The following is a 20,000-nucleotide window of genomic DNA, read 5'->3' on the forward strand; positions in this document are numbered from 1 at the left end:
CAATTTCACCTGCAAAATCCTTAAAATTTGTACCTTAATTGTTAAAAAAGTTTGTTGATTATCTTAAAGAACAGGCCCAAAATTTCACGCTTACTAAATTATGTTATGCATCACTATCGGGAAGTAATTTGAATTCAATTGAAGTAATAAGTCTCGCACTTGTAAGCGTGCTTCCACAATTCCGGTTTTGGGAGTTCAAAAGTGTCCATATCGCCCACCAAACTATGTCATTAGGAGCTGACCGACATTATTCCCATGGACACCGAATACTGACGTACAGAACAATGTACCGATGCACAATTCGAGATATTAATATAAACAATTAGAAACTACCCACCCAAACACGCACAACAATATTTTACTTTTTTTTGGGGGCTAATGCGCAAAAATTTTGTGAAATTTAACAATTTAATTACAAATATGCAATCTGCCCTTTCATATGAGACTTGACCTGCGAGCCACTCAATGGCTCGCGGAAGCCTTACCTCTAACACTTGCCACAAGAAGTCGCAAGTCATAAAGATCCTTTGTGTTCAAACATAAATTATCGTTCAACTTTACGAACATACTGCCTTGCCTTTACCAAGATGAGAGAATACAGGTTATCTCGCTAACCAGTTTAGGATCTTTTCCTCAGTGACGTTACAAGAGTACCTTTCCGAGAGGTCTTCAAATGCGCTCAGTCAGGTTGACTGAGTCGTGAAACTCGTTTCTTTTCATAAAAATTTGTTGCTAAAATAATTATGCCATTATTTTGTAAAGCAAGTCCGGGATCAGAAAACCTGTAAAGGCTTACAATAGCCATAGATTTCCTGAGAATATTGAGAAATAGTGGATTACGTTGTAAATCAAAGGTACTTTATCCGCCAATCTTACATATGCATCGACTTTGAAGCAGTCATATCCACGACATGTCAAGTAGGAGATTCTGCATGTGTCCCTCCCCATAAATTTAAACTTGAAGCAGTGCCCAACAACTCTTGGTGGTCATTATAAGCCATTAACATATGACAATTTTCCTTTGTTAATTATGATATTTTTTCCTACCTTTCGACCGAAGTTTAATTGCTTTCACCATAATACAATATATAATCAGAATAATATAATAAAAATTTAAAGGAGAAATATCATAGGAATAGGAAAAGAATCATTTGTTGGCAGCATTCCCACATGCAAGGTGCAATGCATGTAATCTGATACACCGATTTCCACTGACAAGGTTTAAAGCAAATGTATCTTGAATAAAATATGATTCAATTGGGTTTAAAGCAATCGTAATACTTGGGTTTCTATAATACTCTGAAAATTTAACAGTGATTTTTCAGCATCATCTGCCAAGCGGTGGTGAGCAAGTGGTCTCGCCTGGCTAATCAACATTTGGTGCAAAGGTTAAGCGGGTCACCGATTAGTACCAGTGCTACTAGAATAATTACCCCTAATATGTTAATTATCTTTGTAAAAAATGTCCCCATTTTTTTAAGCTTCGCCAAAACTTAAGAAATGCTTATACCTATTATTTCAACTCCTCAGCCCCACCCAAAAACTATCCCGCCCCTTTTCTCTCTCATCGCAATTTCCCCCCTTTTTTTTCATTCCCAAAAAAAGGTTACAAAAGGAAATTAACTATTTAAATTTTTTTTTTTTTTAGAAACCCAGAAAAACAATAAATAGAAGAGATCTCTAACACTTGAAGAGAACACATTATCTTGAAATAAAGAAGTTACGGATACTAGTGATACAACCATAATGCTTCCTTAATGACACATAATCAGCATTAAAGCAGGAGTTAGCTAGCTGTTCGCTATGAGAGACGGATAACTTCTTATTGAAAACCAAAAAATTTCAGAAGAGCTTATTACAATTCTATCAAGGTAGACAGTGTAAAAGTGATATTGCCCATTACATCTGACATCAAAGGAATTAGAGCTCATTTTCAGAGATTAAATTCAAAATCACTCACTTGAAGGCGATAATCGAATGTACTATAGTGGACAGATGAGATCAAAGTCAAGACGTCATCTCAAGAAGTTTGAGCACTAATCTTATGTGTTATTTGAGAAACAAAAACATTATCCCTTTGCCATCAATAGCGACTATTTAATCGGTGGCGTAGGTAAACCTTAATGTCTGAACCAGGTCCATTAACATCAATATGCACATGTCTAAGACATAAAGCCTTGATACTAAGTCAGAATCTTGAAGGCATGTGTTTTTGTCAATTTGATGAAATAGTGTATCATTAAGATGTGCATATGATAAAGCTACAGACATGTGTATCTCAAGAGACCAATAAGTCATGTGCTATGATCATTTACCAGCTCATGAAACAAGCTTATCACTTATAACTCGATACGACATCGTCCAAAGCTGATTATTTGATCTTGTACTAAATTAGAAGATGCTAGGAATGATAATAGTAGCAATGGTTAATGATCTAGGCCCCCCACCAAGTTTTAAACTGGGGAAAAACAATCTAGGCATTGAATGAAAAACCGTTTCCCCAAAAATCTAGCTCACCAATAGACAAATTATTTTTTTGTTTGATGCCCCTCTTTTACTAAAGCCATAAGAAACAATTTTATCGACCACATTTTCACTTCAACAGTCCCTTCGGAACATCACCAGCGCGGTTCGGAGCTTGTATGAGAAGGGAATCAATCTAAAGAACCCCATAAAATATCATAAAAGCACTTGGTTTTTAAAGGAGTCAGCAGAAGAATGTAAAATTTGGCTGCTCAGCTGATGTCAAAAAAATTTGCAAAATCTTTCAGTTTTTTGGGAAAAAAAAATCTTCTAAGAGAAAAAGATTGGCAGGACACAAGAAATTTTTTTCATTAGTTGATTCTTGCTTTTGACCTATTAAATTTAGAACCCCCAAATATTAAAAAAAAGAAAAAGCGCATATGGCATTCATTTGGAATTCCAAAAATCAAATTCTCTCAGAAATGTGACTACAGCCAAAAAAGGGGTTGTAAAAAAAGGGTAGCCTCATCCATTTCAAAAGGGCATATTCTATCAGTGTTTTTAGCAGCTTTATTTGCAAGGTAATCAGCATATAAAGTTAAATTTTTCCATGACTTACAGCCCTTAAACAGATGGACTTGAACCTTTTTTTGGTTGTATTAGGCAAATGGGCATTGCACATCAAAAACCCCTCCCCGTGCCTTTTAAAATAGTTAAGACTTTCCCTTTTGGGCAGAATAAAAAAGCTATTTGGAAGGCACCATAATTTTCAGAGTGTAAAAAATGAATAAAATTTTAAAAGGATCATCCTTTTTCCGGGGTGAAAGTGCGAAAAGCAGTATCTATAATTCAGATTTTAAAAATCTGAACTAATGGTTTCCCCTATGCTTTTGCAACACAACTTGACCTGGATGGAGGGAAGGGGTGATATTTTCCTTAGAAGAGTCCAAAAAAACTCTAGAGAAAATGTATTTGGACTGAAAACACTGAGGTATGTTGGGGTTTCTTTTAAGAAGTTTCCTCATAAACTTTCTTGCCCCGGGAAAAAGATAGAAAGGAGACCTGGATAGATTTTTATATGTCAAAAGATAACGGATTAAAAGTCACCATCATAATTTTTTTAAAGCACCCAGCAAAAGGAAAAAATTTTTTAATTGTTACCATGGAGACTATCCTTAAAGGATGGGTAACTCCACATCCAGAGTGTGACAGAATCGCAAAAATGTGAAATAACCCAAATAAGTTTTTTTTTAAATGAGACTTTTTTGGTTTCGAGTTTTAAACAGGAACTTTTCGAATGCCGAAAAAAAAGTAAAAAATAAATTATGTAAAATTGGTGAAGTGAAATAAAATATGAAAGACTTTTGCATTTTATTTGATTCAAACCTTGCCGTATGCAATCTAAATTCTCAAAATAAATTTAGAGTTTAATTTTTTTTTTACTTGATAGTCTACATATGTTTTAATTCTGCAATTAGTAATATAATATAGGCATTATTATAGGTGTCATAATTCAGTACCTGTAACAAGTGTACTCAGCCATGAGAGCTAAGCGCAATGGCATGTTATTCTTCAGCAGGTCAATCTTTTTTTTACTCATATCATCCGACATATTCAGCATATCTTTAAGTTTGGCAATCATCTTCTTCATAAACATTGCAGTAATGGCTTTGTGCGTAAATGGATTCATAGACTTAGATGACTTCGTTTGCCCCCTACACCAGGCATAACCTTTAAATTTGATATATAAAAAATAAACCACAGGAGTAATTTCCAAAATGGAACAACCTTTTTAACAGTTGCCCAGAACATGAATAGGGAAGTCTACATAGCGGGTTTTTTTTTTTTTTTTTTTTTTTTTTTATACCCAGAAATCTGTTCTCCCGCAGTGCCTGTACGTTTTTCTTTGTACCTAACATTTTCACTTACGTTTTCAACCATTTTCTGTGTGGGCCTCCACAGTGGAGCCAACACAGAAAATGCGCTGATAAACGTAAGCTGAAAATGTTAGACGTAAAAGAGCAAAAAGCTCACAGGCACCACAGAATTCTTGCGAGAACTTTACCTATTTCATGTTCTGCAACTGTAAAAAGAAGGTTGTTCCACTCTTGGAAAATTACTCCTCGTGTTTATTTTTGTATATATCAAATTAAAGCGTTAATCTCTTGATGTAGAAGGAGCCAAACAAGCATCTAATGTCTATGAAATCATTTAACCACAAACAATTATCTAATGTTTATGCAAGAAATGATTTGCCAAACTTAAAGGATATGGCATCGAATTGCGATGATATGAGGATTACCTCGCCTGAAGAAATAACATAGCCATTGGCCAGCCCTCTCATGCTGAGTACACTGCTTACAGCGTACTGCAATACACAGATAAATATCATAATAATATTACTAATTGACAGAATAAACATGCTAGACTATCAAGAAAAAAAAAAATTAAAACCTAAATTTATTTTGGCAATTTAGATTGCATAACCAAGGTTTGAATCGAATAAAATGCCAAAAGTCATTTCATATTTTATTTCACTATCAACCAATTTACAAATTTATTTTTTAGCTTTTTTTCGGCCGAGTCGCACAAGTCCTGATTATATAAAAACTCGCAACCGACAAATACAGTACTGCATATTAACAAAAAGCTTCACTTAACGGTAGTCACATATTTGAGATTCTGTGCCCACACTCTGGATGATGGAGTTTTCAAACCTCATCCTTTAAGGATATGTCTCCATAGGGCTAACAATTAAACAATCTTTTCCATTTGCGCAGTGCTTTTTTTGAAAAAATCTACTGATGGTGACTTAATCGCCGTTATCTTTTCGACATAGCAAATACTATCCAGCGTCTCCTTTTCTATCATTTCCACTGGCAAGAAAGTTAGATAACTGCAGGTAGTTTGAAACTTCTTCACAAATGAACCCCCAACATAACCTCAGTGTTCAGCTCTCAATACAGGTTCTCTAGAGTGTTTTTGGCACTCTTCTAGGCAATATCATCCCCTTCACCTTTCATCACGTCTAAGGTCTAGTGTTGCAAAAAGCCATAAGAAGGACACTATTAGCTCAGAGTTTTAAATCTTGAATTATCAGCATGATGCCCTTTCTCGCACTTTCTATCGGAAAAGGATGCATCCTGTTAAATTTAATATCATTATTTAACTTCTGCCCAACATATGGTTGCCCTTCCAAATAAGCTTGTTTATTCTGCCCACAAGCGGAAAAGATCTTTTTGTAATTATGTTTAAAGTGCACAGGGGCAAGGAATGATTGATGTGCCATATGCCCCTTTGCCTAATACAAACAAAAAAGTGGTCAAGTCCATCTTTGATAAGGCCTTGTAAAGTCATGCCGTATAATTTAACAATTATAATCGCTGATCTTACCATGACAAATAGTCTGCATCCCTAAGAGAACTAAATGATAGAAGGATGCCCTTTTGAAATGGATAGAGGCTACCCTTTTCACCAGACCCGCATAGCTACATTTCTGGCTGTAAGATCAGCATTTCTGAGCAGAATGTTGATTATCTGAATTCCAAACGGATGCCAATATGCAGCTTTTGTTGGGATATCATTTGCGTTCTAGAATTGAATAGCGTCAAAGCAAGAATCAACTAATGCAAATAAAATTGTTGGTGCTGTCCTAGACAAATCTTTGCTCTTACTTAAGCCAAGATTTTTTTTAAACCAAAATACTGCCAAAGATTTATGCAATATGTGTTCTGACTATCAGCTGCCCAGCAGCCCAATTTGACATTCATTCTCGCGGACTCTTTACATCCAATGCCTTGTAGATGAAGTGATTTTTATTCGAGCGCTTGTCTTTAGATACTGATTCACTTACTCATCACAAGCCTCTCGAACACTGCCGCTGGGTGATGTCCTGAAGCGCGACTGTCTAGTGCAAACTTGTGGTCCGATAAAGTTGTTTCTTCATGAGCTTTAAGTAAATGAGTCGAGCCCATCAGCCAAAAACAATAATATTGGTCTATTCTGGATGAGCCTAGGATTTTGGAAGCTGGTATCATATTCATATAATGCCTAGAATTGCTTCCACGCAGTTATAAATTGCGTGCAGGCCGGGAAGATCATTAACCATTCGCTACGTCATTATCATTCCTAGCATCTTCTAATGTTTAAGTACAAGATCAATAATACAGCTTTATGAACATGTCCAGACTATCGAAGTTATAATTATGATCAAGCTGTTTCCAGTTGCTGTAAACCCCTGATCATTAGCACACTGAACTTTGTGTGTTCCGAGCCATACACAGTGTCGTGTAGCTTCTATCATATGACCACTCTTAAGATACACTTATTTCATCAAAGGACAAAACACAGCCTCTCAAATTCTGAATAGTATCAAGCTTCTATTGTCTTAGAATGGCACTAATTGGATGTTAATGCGATACTGGATTCAACATTAAGTTTACCTACCAACCGCCATTAATAAGTCGCTCCATTGATGGAAAGCGGATAATGTATTTTGTTTCCTCAAATAACAATAAGCATTCAGCTGCAAAACTTTCTTAATTGACTAGCTTGACTTTGATACATCATCGTCCTTAGCATACATTTCGGTTTCCCTTCAAGTGGTGATTGTATTTGAATCTCTGAAAAGTGAGCTTATAATTTCTCATTGATGTAAGACTGTGTAAGCAGGGCAATATCACTTTTAATGTATACCTTGAAGAATAAGTAATAAGTCCTCCTGAATATCTGTTTTCGTTTTCAATAAGAAGATTTATACCCTCCTCCATACGAATCAGCAGCAAGCTCCTCCGCCTTTAATGCCTGTATAGAGTAGTCATGTAAGGAAAGCATTATGTACGCCTCATCTCACTAGTATCGTACACTTCTATTATTCTCAAGATGATGAGTGAGGGGTTTGGTTCCTCTATCAAGTGTTAGAGATCTCTTCTACTATGCTTTTCTGAGGTATTCTAAAAAACCTCCCAAAAATTAAAATAGTTAATTCCTATTGTAAGCCTTTATTTGCGAATGAATACAAAAAGGGGGCGAACTATTGCGATGAACAGAGAGAAAAGCTGGGACGGGATAGATTTTAGGTGGCGGCCCATGAGGAGATTGCCCCCCAAATAATAGCGTATAAGACATCTCTACAGATCTGAGCAGCCGTAAAAAAATGAGCGACATTTGTTACAAAGTTATTAAATTAACTACATTAAGCCGGCGTAAATTATTCTTATAGCACACTAGCGCCTACATAATCTGGTGAATTTCAGCTGCGTACCTTTAGCCACCAAAAATTTGTGTATTGCGTAGCCATTGCGCCTCCTCAGAGGACCACAATACTGCTCACTCACCGCCGTCTGAGACGTAGACGATGCTAGCAAAAAATCACTGCTTACAATTTGCCAGAAGTATATATAGGCGAAACCTCAAGGTATTACGAGATTAATTGCCTTTTCATCACTGACATTGAATCACTATAATTTATTCATTTCACAGATACATTTACCGCCATACTAACTCTAAGTCATGTGAGAAGATCTGTGTGAGTTGGCTGGACCATTACATTAGGCTTATACCACCTGTAAGTCGAGACAGTTAGCGAGATGCCTGCCAAAAATAAGATTTCCTTACTATACTTGATTACTCATCTTTCCTTATTTCAAAGAATTAATTTATTACGTATATATTATTTATATATGTATTTATTATATATTATTATGACGTGCGTTTCCCCCAAAAAATCTCGCGTCGAAAGGCTATGCATAATAAAATATACAGCTAATAACAAAGCCGAAAATCGTATGATCTAATTGATAATGCGCCTTACGAGCATAGTACTCACCATAGGTAGTAGTGTTGGGCCACTGCTCAACGGTTTAATTTTTTTGTGGATTGCGGGAACGCGGAATGCGGTAAACTCGCTACTTCGACTATGTCGCTGGAATGCAACTGCTTCAAAATGATCGACATGCATATGCCTAAAGAATTAGGCTGGCATTATAATGCTGTTCGTTTCCAAAACGTAATTCTCACTTTAGTTTCTCACATATTCATCCTTTGGAAATCTATGTAAGATTATTTTAGACCCTTTCACTCATGCCGTTGTTCTGCACCGGACACTGCAACAATGAGACGGCATAATTATTTAGCAACCCATAAAATATTATAAAGGAAAACGAAGACGAGTTCACTGCACTCCAGTCAACACCTCGACTGAGCGCCGAATTTCAACTGAACCCTCGGACAGGATACTTCTGTCGACGTCAAGAGCAAAATAGACATTAAATACTGCGTTAGCTGATGAGTAGACCTTGCCTATTCTCCTATCTTGTAAATGGAGTCGCCGAGAATCGTACTGTAAACAGTTTGACGCGATACTTTTATGTATGCTGATGAGCCCTAATCAACATCAGGATGTCTTTATGGACAATTATGAGCCTGACGTTTTGGCTAGCTTTAAGAGTAGAGGGCTTCACGGCCGCGAGATGTTGACGCTCGTGGCCGGCCAGGTCAAGTCGTTAATGATGGTATGTGCAGACCAGCGGCCAGTATATATTTTCGTAATTAATTGCCTAAAATTGATCAAATCACACATGTATGGCGCAATAGCCCCCCCCAAAAAAAAGTATAATATAAATATATGTGTGTGCGGTGTCAGGCGTGACTGTGTAATATATGTATGCTATGTATATAATATATGCACGTCACAATTTAATGTACGTATGTAAGTACAGTATCTACGGCTGGTGTTTTTTTTTGCATCCTCGCTGGTGCATAAATTGCAGTCACTCCTCAAATGTACATAAGTTCTGTAGTGGCAGATAATGGAACCCACTTTTTAACTCCCCACCAACACCCGGATTGCTGCCAACACATACAAGTCCGGCGAGACTCCTTACTTATTTGCATATGATATTCCACATTATTACTTCCGGACCCGCTAAGCTGTTAACCCTATAACAATAAAACAATGAAAAATGGAAGAGTGAAGTGCGAGGGATAGTGCTTGCCGAACTATTTCCGACTTCATAAAGGGAATATCCATAAATATCACCAACCACTGGCTCCAAAAATTACTAGGAACATTAGACGATTATCCAAATAGGCTTCATTTTCAACCGACATGGAGCTTATTGGCTCTGAAGTGACAGAAATTTGCTTCCCCCCATCACAAAACCAATAGGACTTAGCGGTAGGCGGGGTGAGATGATGTAATCGTCGAGATAAACGAGGACATTGCTGGGGGGGACTCGTGCGGGCGCGATATAACCGAGCAGATTCCTTAAGCAAGTGTTTGGCAGCGCCTGAAGAGACACCACAAAAATCAATCTTTAATGTCCCAGTTGTAGATACAGACGATAAGGAGTAGCTGAAACGCTCGTCCTTTATAAAGAAACTATAGTCCATACAAGTTAGCAATAGTATTGACGGCCGCTGCGGCAGCTATATCGCCCTAATTAAAAGAGACTGGGTATGATCACAAAAGTCATGACCCATTCGCAGAAATTTTGAAGACCCCACGCAGTACTCGAATTGTCCATATGCAGACCCAACAGAGCGACCATGCGAGGGACTTTAAAAGAATAGAGAAATGAGTCCTGCCTCATACAAGTCCTGAGTATCTACTAGTAACTTTTTTGTACTATTTTTAGGTAAATACGCCACAAGTGCCCTCCACAGCGTAATCCCTACCCCAGACCCACAGCTCTAATACAGCGACTCAGGTGATGAAGGTTTTTTTTTTTTTTAGAGAATTATGCGAACATGCATGATTGTACTCCCCTGTATTCGAATATTTTGCCAGTTGCGGCCATTTCCACGAAGCATTCTGAATGTATGATTGCATTATTTAAAATTATATGTGTCGGATCAACACGTAAGGTCATATAGCGTGCGACATCGCCTTCGTAAATAGAAATATTAAAATATTTAAAACTTTTCAAAAATCTACAATAAATATCTTACAAATAACCAATAGATATATCTAAACATCAAAGACCATCAAATATTATGCCTTCTAAGTTTATAAAATATAATTGCCATAAACCATTAGCCTATGATTAGATATTTATGAAACATATCTAGTCTCACTCATATAGGAAACTAATAAGACCCTCTATATCACAATCCTACCCCTATAATTTATCAGTTTATATTGCAGGGCGACGACAATTACATACTCGCTCTTCGGCTACCCTAGACGAGACATGTTGCACATCTTCCATACATGTGCGATCGTTAATGGCTCTTCGGCCATCTCTCAAAATATTATGCTTGACTTTTAGCCATCATCGACCCATGAAGTCAGTAACTCTGTCTATGCCCGATTCTTAGTCTTGTTCAATGCAATCTTACACTTTTCGGTATGGATGCGATGCTAGTCGCCCAACTCGGCACGGTCACTCTCAATCTCTCACAGTTTGTTTCTGGAAGGTAATGCCTCCATTGTTCCTTACCATTTATCACGAAAGACACAACTGTACCTGCGATAGATGGCGCTTTTCAGGCTCGGGTGGTGCAAGGGGAAACATGAGCATCACAATGGCTGAGCGGCAGTGACTTGGTTCCCTTCTAGATCAAGCTCGCCTCATTCCCATTGATACCAACATAGTCACCGCTGGCACCTAACACAAAGTTATTAACTTTTTACGTGTTGACAATCAGTGCAAGCTCAATCTTGTAGTTTAAGCTCTTGATTGCATGCACATGCCATACGAGAGTCGCCCAATATATCACAGTAGAATGGCTTACGTAGGATACTTATCTCTAACTGCTGCAGGATAAGGCATGTAAACCCTGCAGTGAAGATCGAGGCTGCCAGATGCAGTCTTCCTTACTCGCTCACTGCCATCGCCAAAGCCCACACCATTTCAGATTTGAAACATCTGCTATATATATGACATCTGATCCTGCGTACTTAGAAATATGCTGCAAGCAAATCTCTCTCCCTGACTTACTGCTTTTCCACTTCGGATCTCTCCCCTTTCCAATTCCGACCAAATCCACGCTCAACTCAATTAGCTCCAAGAGGAGCGAAATTGGGGATCTAAGGCGAATACCAACAGTCAGCAACCTTAGTAGACCTTAAATTAAGACTGATCCACAAGATCCCTCATTCTTCCTACCATAGCGCGCGCATAATCGCCTATCTTTCCAAGAGGGTTGAAAACCAATCTGCACGATGTAGGAGATCACGGAATAATTTGATAGTATCGTGCTCACTAAATCAGGTTCATGCTACCAGTCCCGGTGTAATGAAGAGGTTAAGTTCCTCCAATCTCAGCCATACAGGGACTACCACAAGGTGACCGACCTGAAAAGCCCCAGTACAGTTTCTGCAGAGCTTCATATATGAACTGAGTCCAACAGCTGGGAGTTGCAGATGAATAATGACCTCACATCCATAATCATAGCTTACTACGAATAATGCGCCTCGGTAAGCCGCAGAAGCGTCTTTTGCTGCGGTACTGCCACCCCCAAGATAGAATGTGCAATAGCGAACCGCAAAAAAACTAAGCACTTTTGGTTAGCTTCATGTACTGTTGAATGTGATGGCCACCCATGTCAAGCCTTTGAGTCAAAAATTCAGACACAAGCTACTACACCTCTTGTGGTTGACAAATTGCATGCTGCCCGTTTGCTACCATAAATAGAGGGAAGGATTGGAATTACGAAATTTTCCTCGTTTGTGAAAATATATAGCCATAGCGTTCTATTAAGGAGGAAATTTTGAACCTCGATGATATGTTTACCCATCTGTACACAACTGGATTATTGAATCCTGCATGTCGTCCTTGACACATCCATGTAGACTTCCTTCGCCAGCCAGTACAGTGTGTAAGCAATCACCATACAGATTACATGAGCAGCACTCTGCTATGAACTAATGCTTTACAAATGTCTTTTAAGCTTAACTAGGCCAAACAGGGTCACATTAAGACACTCCAGTGTGACTCCCAGAAGAAACTCAATTGGTAGTGTACACAGAGTCCTTTCCCAGGAAAGTACATAGCTACTCGTGGTTTACACTTACTTACGTGAGTCAGCCTACCGAAAATTAGGCACGAAGTCGCCGTGCGCATCAGTACGACACCTCCACCCCGTAGACGCCTTTACCCGACAAACTACCTAAAACTTCTTGGCGTAAGCCAAGCGAAGCCTTTGTTGATGAAGAGTAGGAGCTAATAGCCTCTTAACCAAATGTCAGTACAGCCTTCATGATGTATGACCATGCTTCCAAGTGGTATTGTACAGCCTTTTTAACATAGGTCAAAGAAGACTGTAACATGTGACGTTCGCGTGCAAAGGATCTTGCTAAAGCCAGGAGTTCCATTACATTACAAAGCATCTGTGGTCGATCTCTCAATCTTCGTAAACCATATTGATATGGATGTCAGCACGTTAATTTTCCTTTTTTTTTCTTTTTTTTTAGCAGCCATGCTCCCCACCCTGCCAAATTTACCATTTTCGCCATCAGCCATCTTGCCCATGATAGCCAACTGCGTAGAGGGAATTAGAGTCTGTAATTCCTGCGTTGTCGGAAAAATCCTGCCATTTTTTAGAGGACAGGAATGATTATAGCCTCTTTCCATGTGGGTAAGGCACTGTACCCTCCCTATAGATACCTATTGCAATAGGTCTAACAGGAACTTCTGCCCGGCAGCTCTCTCTGCGTAACGTGAGAGATAATCATTTGATAGGAATATCGTCACTTCCATTGGCGGACAGTCTTATGGCAGAGCTGCAAAGCAGGAGATCCCATATCCTGCCCGCAAAATGGCCAATTTGTTATAGAACTTCATGCCTGCAGTCCTACTGAAGAACGAACACTGGCCGTTTCGTCTGAACAGCACGAAGACAGTGAGAATCGAGCAGTGTAAGATCGCCTCCAGAGAGATATCTCTAGCACCATGGATTTAGCCTGCCCTCATTAGCCAACATCACTTTTTGTCTGTGGATTATTATGCCATCTATATCTTCAAAGATAGGTTGGTGACAGTGATGCTGCCTTTACCAGCCGAATCTTAACGCACCTTGTCCCATACCCATGCTAAGGGGGTCCCAGCCAGTTAATCTATTGAGACATACCGTCTCCAGATGTCCATCATGGCTCCTGTTAGCCACTCGCCTGCCTTGGCGCTCGCCGAGTGCTTCTTCTGTAATGGATTAAGATAATACACTAGCCTGCATATGCCCTGCAATTTATTGTTTTAGTAAACCGCCTACCACAATGTGTCAGTGGGCGTTTTGCACACCCAGGCCTGGATATGAAATGAGAGGTGGAGTTCGGAGTGAAAGTCATATTCATGACTGCAGTGGAAATGAGAAAGTACGAACCCCTTGATGTTCAAGATACTGATTAGACCCTATTTTCTAAATTAGCCACTCAGGAAATTGCCAGATGCTTGACAGCAGATATAGATAATAGATGAGAATTTAAACTAGATCCTATTCAAAATGTTCAATTCAATATGAACAGTTGTGATCATAAGGACCAGATACGGGAACTTAGTGTTATGAGTGGCCGCTTACCTGCGGGGAATGGCCAACAGCCTATGGAGGAAATGAATGAGCAAAGCAATGGCCCCATGGACCGAATCATAAAGTGCTATTCGAGGGTGCCCAAGCCAAAGGAATCGACCAATTTAGAAGCCAGGACCCACATGCTCTCTTTTACCCAATATAGCATAAACTTCAGCCTATATATCAACCCATGCCTGATCAAGTAACCAGCAGTAGTTTTCCTCAAGTAACAGCACTACTGCCCCGGCGCCCATTGCATCGCACCGTTTCTCATGCCAATTGTCATCCTTAAGCGACAAGAATAAGATGCCTGCCAGATCTTGTGCGTTATTTTGAGCGTGTCTCCACCTCCGATGTCATGACATAGGATTCAGGTCATTAGAGAGTTTAGGCTACACACCAAATCCGAGCCATGCCAATGGATAGATGAGAAGACTCGAATATGTCCTAACTCTGTGTTTGTAAAAAAAAATAAGCATGTGAAGGTGTCTAATTATAATTTTAGCAGCTAGTATAATTCGCCCTCCGTTAATTGTTTTTTTTTTTTTTTTTTTCCAGCAACATATGAAGCTGCCTAAATTACAGCTATGTGCAGCGTGCACCTGAGTTGCTATTAAAAAGCCTAAAATAATCATCGAAAATAATATGATATATCATATAGAAAGTCACCTGTGTGATCAACAAAATAATGCCCGTACATAGCCTGACGCATACTCATGCCTGATCTGCTGCGTTATCGGCTGATCCATGATACCTCGTCGCTCAGTGCCACTAAACGACACTACCTAACATTCACCAGTAACACAGCTGCTATAGCAATTTCGCACTACAACCGGGTCGAAGTGCGGTAGTTCAGAGAGGGAGGAGCCGACGCAGTTGTATGCGGAACGCATCCTTTGCAGGTGCGTTGGTGAGCGAGAATCTTTGCAGAGGTGTTGTGATCATGGATACCTCCCGTGGAAAGTGTAGGCGGGAGTGTGGCTTAATTGTGCGTCGCTTGTTGTTGAATTTGTGCTGAGGAGGTGAGCACATTCTGACGGACCCCTGGTGGAAGGGGATGACGATAGGCCGAAAAAGTGTGTCGTGTCGCAGTGCGTGCGTGTTCGCTGCGTCGCCGCCTGCGTGCAGAGTGCTCAGCAGGGAGTAGGTGGTCAAGCTGTGTGTGAGTGTGTGTGTGTGTTGATGTGTGTGTGTGTGTAGCTGTGTGTGTCGTGTGTGTGTGAGTGCTGTGTGTGTGTGTATGTTTACCAGGCTAAGCGTGTGTAGTGTGTGTGTGTGTTGTGTGTGTAGTGTGTGTGTGTGTTACGTAGTGATGTGTGTGTGTGTGTGTGCGTGATGTGTGTGTGCGGTTTATACATGCGCCCCCACTTATATACCATCAACACACAATACATGTCGTTGTATACACACACATCGTGTGTGCTATACACATACACTTATCGTCTATACACACAACATATATATGCATATACATATTTATTCTATCATCTAATCAATATCTATGAATATAGTCTGTATAAGATTGCTTTTTTGTTTACATACAAAGACACTCGAAAGGAAAAAACTTGCATCAGTTACATCAGAAATCCGCCGCCTCTTATATCCAAGCGCCCACCAGGCTGTATCTTCGCTCTCTTGTAATGCGGCTAATTCCACCATCTCGCAGATAGCCCAAGAGGCACTGTGCCTTATTCCTTTGGACGAAAACCGCTTTCTAAGGGTCACAAAGGCGTATAGCAGCTTCATCACTTCTTGGCCACAGAGTGGAAGATCTTTCGAGCTAGCAACTTCTGATTCGGCGTTGTAGAATTTCTACCTTTCTGATGAAACACCGCTAATTATGCAGCTAGACCATGATGAATCGCGCTGCATCAAAGCCACTGTCAATAACAAGAGGATTTTTTTCACTGAACGGTGCATTTTAGATATCATTTCAGGGTTGATGACGTTTTTCCCGAGTAAATTCAATGATTTTAGGAAATCATCAAAGGCTAGTTTGATTGGAGCCAAAACTCGCTAAATGATTCGGCGCTAACTAGTATCCATTGTACTACTTGAAAAGTTCATTCAATTGGACTGTACTCTCTTACAAAACTGCTGTAAATCGTGACTATACATATAAAAGAGGATTGTAGTGATCTTTTGTTTAGTACAAATCCTAAGATCTATAAAAACGATTCTCTCTACTCTCGTCTAACTCCTCTCTACTCTCTCTACTGCTACTCTCCTCTCTCTCTGCTACTTCTTCTTTCTCTCTTTTTTAGTCTCTCACTCTCACCTCTCCTCTTCCCTTCTATCTATACTATCTATCTACTATCCTTGCATTCAGTTATTTTTTCATCTTCACGGCCTATCCGTGGAATCAGGAAGATAGGTCCGCTAAACGAGCTCAACGGCTAGATGCAGCATGACATGCATACTACATACATACATAAGCATACCATACATACATACATACATACAATACATACATACATACATACATACATACATACATACATACATACATACATACATACATACATACATACATAAATACATACATACATATACAGAAACAGATATACGGACATACAGACAGAATAAACAGATAATTTTTTTTATTGAAAAAATTCTGCCGCGTCAACTTCTGAGGTCATTAGCGGCGTATTCAATATCTGAAGGTAGGCGAAGCCCCCGGAAAAGGAAGTTTTTGAGTCCATAAGCGATGTTTGTGGATTCCTAGAATGTTTAATAATTAAAACAAATAAATGTGCTAGAGGTCAAAGGTCATATAACATTACGTTAAAGTGTTGTGGAGAAAAGGGTAAAAATGAGCGGACAGAAAAAGGGGATGCAGAAGCGAAGGAAAAAGGAAAGGGTAAGAAGAAAAGCCCCTACGAAATTAATAGGGGCGAGGGCTGAGGTCCAAGGCAGGGGAGATTCCCCATATTGGGCCTCAGTCTCCGTCCCCTAAGCTCCACCACGACAACAACGAGCAAGGGATGGGGGGGAGAGGGGATAGACAGAAACGAGGATGGATAGATAGATAGATAGATCAAGAATTAGTACATGCTAATCACTCAGGTATTGAATAGGATTAGTGTTGTCCTGTTGTATGAAGTTTAAGGGGAAAAAATGTTTTATCTACACATTTTTGTTTGTTTTGATTAGAACAATTAATACAAAGATGCAATTACCTTATTTTTCATTGCAGGCTGATAAAGGAAAAACATTCCTTGGCACAATATGGCTAATAAATGCAGTTTTATTTCCTTTAATGCTGATTACAGAATAACAGCTAATTACAAATGACTGTGAGGGTGGCGTAGGCTAATGACCCTTATATAATAACACAAGATTGAGACCCTACATTTCTGAATTCAATTTGTCAGATTTCTAATCATCAGTTGATGCTGCCTCTTTTGTTGCTGTTGTTGTGAATCCATATGTATGAGTTTAATCACGAGTTCGCAGTCAATAATTGGGAATGTGGAATATGAAGAGAAAACATTTTGAGGCCAGAGAATATTTCGTTATATGATTTCCTTGATTTCTCTTTTCGTTTTACATTTTTACACAATGTATTATTTCTATATCTATCACCCTGTCTACATGTGTACGTATGTACACATGTAGACGTATGTGTATACTATATATATATATATATATATATATATATATATATATAATATATATATATATATATATATACATAACTATCATATATATATATTATATAATATATATATATAGATATATATATATATATATATATAGCAGAATATTCATGCATAATATATATATAAATATATACATATATTCATTGATATATTGATATGTGTATAAACATACACACACACACACACACACACACACACACACACACACATATATATATATATATATATATATATATATATATATATATATATATATATATAATATATATATATACACACATACATATTTATGCGTGTGTGTGTGTGTGTATGTATATATATATATATAATATATATATATATATATATATATATATATTATATATATATATATATATATATATATATGTATATAATAAATGTATGTATATATGTGTATATATACCACTCATATATACACACAACATACACATATATACGTGTGTTGTGTGTGTGTGTGTGTGTGTGTAATATAATATATATATATATTATATACTATTAATATATATATACTCTATATATATATATAAATACACACACACACACACAGACACCGCACACACACACAACACACACACACACACACAACACACACATACCACACACACACACACACACACACACAACACACACACACACACAAAAACACACACACACAAAACACACACCCACACACCAAACACACACACACACACACCACACACACACGCACACAACCACACAACACACACACACACACACAACACACACACCACACACACACACACACACACATATATATATATATATATATATATATATATATATATATAATATATATATTATATATTATAGTATATATAATATTATATATATAATATATATATATATATATATATATAGTATATATATATATATTATATATATTAATGTGTGTGTGGTGTGTGTGTGGTGTGTGTGTGTGTGTGTGTGTGTGTGTGTGTGTGTCGTGTGTGTGTGTGTGTGTGAATGTGTGGTGTGTGTGCGTGCGTGTGTTTGTGTGTGTGTACGTATGTATGTATGTAATGTTGTATGAATATAATATATATTATATATATATATATATATATATTATATATATGATATGTATCGATATAATTGTTATGTATATAATATTTATATATATGCATATATATGATATATGAATTTACTTACGTATGCATTAACGTTTGTATGTGTTTATGGACGCTGTACAGAATATGCACAACTCTTCTTCGCAGGGAGCGGAGAAATGAATAAAACGAAATACTTCAACTTCCACTGAACTGCAAATTTGATTCGGCCTTCTCATCGGAGCATTCCATTCCAGCCCTCAGTCCAGGGAAAATAACACGCCCCTTTTTATCGTGGGTCGTGTGCTGCCTGGTATGTACTCGAAGTTCAATAGGTACTACGCGACCCTCGCATCAGAGCCCACACTGTGTTCACTGAGGCTCATGTTCAGTCCGATTTTTAAAGGAATGCAGTGCAATGATTTTTTTTCCCTCTTTTGTAGCAAACCAGCGTTATCCATGTAAAGTGTATAGCGTGCATGTGTGACGCTCTACGTAACTTCCTGTTATACATGGAAACGAAGCTACCTTTTCTAGAATGCCTTCTGTTTGATGTATCGTAATCTGAATAAATTGTGGGTCGAAAATCGTATTTATAGTATAAACCCTAACATCTAAATGTGCGTGTATATTTCTTTTTTCAAATTTGAAAAATAAAATTTAGATTTATATCTTTTTCATCTATCAATAAATCTATTGATCTATATAGCTATCAGTATATGTATTTGTGTATACAGAAACATATGCATACACACACACAACACACACTCAGATATATACATATATACATATATACATATAGTGCACATATATATATGCACACACATACATACACATATACACACACACGCAGATATATATGCATATGTGTATATATATATATATATATATATATATATATATATATATATATATATATATATATATATATAAAATATATGGTGTAATAACATCAAATGCATGTCGATGAGGCGATGTAGAACGGTCAAGAATGCAATGAGAACGGAAAGAAGTGAGGTAGAATGTGGGAAAATGAATTCACATGTGTGTGTGTTTGTGTGTGTGTATTATATTTTTATTATATAATCTTTGTTTCGGGTAGGTGGGGAAGTCCATGCAAAATGTATCCTACCTTCTCGTTAATTTGAAGGCTTATCCCAACTTGGATTTGCACAGAGAAGTGGGGTTTTTGAAAATACATTTCCAAAATATCCTTTAGCAATTTCCTTTAAGATTAATCAACAACAATGCATGGCATCTGATATATAGAAAGTAAATC

The sequence above is a fragment of the Penaeus monodon genome, chromosome 4 (assembly GCF_015228065.2).
Source record: "Penaeus monodon isolate SGIC_2016 chromosome 4, NSTDA_Pmon_1, whole genome shotgun sequence".
Classification (NCBI taxonomy): domain Eukaryota; kingdom Metazoa; phylum Arthropoda; class Malacostraca; order Decapoda; family Penaeidae; genus Penaeus; species Penaeus monodon.